Here is a 439-nt window from a genome sequence, read left to right as displayed (position 1 = left end):
GGGGGGGTGGGGGGGGGGGAAGGATATTACCTGTCTGGATCAGTATAGAGAAAACGAAGTCACCACTTACCAGTTTTTAGGTGTTGCCTGAAAGTTAGTGGGAGCTTTGTCACTCTGAGATTAAAATCACAACAGTAAGAATTAAAAGAGGTTTCAGTTTCTCTAGTGTCCCTACTTTCAGAGTGACTTTCTTTGAAGATATGATCAGTTCTCTGTCCTAGCAGTAGTTATGTTGTAAGCAAAACCCCTGAAGTCATTGTCAGGGCTGCAAAACACTAAGTTGAAAAGAATTTTCAATGCAACATAAACACATAAAAACTTCCAGAACCGATGATTAAGTTTTGAGCCTATTGCTAAGAAGGTCCTGCCCCTTTCCTGTAGTTACTTGGTACCTGGGTTCTAGGCTGGATGAGCTGGGTCTTCAGAATAGGTACACAAA

General features: G+C 41.9%; 1 protein-coding gene across 1 annotated transcript in view; it reads right to left on the bottom strand.

Moving 5' to 3' along the window:
• Positions 1-439, bottom strand: part of CLSTN2 (calsyntenin 2) — a gene marked incomplete at its 5' end in the record, with an annotated part of 84,240 nt that overhangs the window by 3,102 nt on the left and 80,699 nt on the right. The gene's annotated exons all lie outside the window — the stretch shown is intronic.

Source organism: Phaethon lepturus, unplaced genomic scaffold, assembly GCF_000687285.1.
Source record: "Phaethon lepturus isolate BGI_N335 unplaced genomic scaffold, ASM68728v1 scaffold27144, whole genome shotgun sequence".
Lineage (NCBI taxonomy): Eukaryota > Metazoa > Chordata > Aves > Phaethontiformes > Phaethontidae > Phaethon > Phaethon lepturus.
The sequence above is the reverse complement of the archived record's forward strand: the minus strand, read 5'-3'. Positions and strand labels throughout refer to the sequence as shown.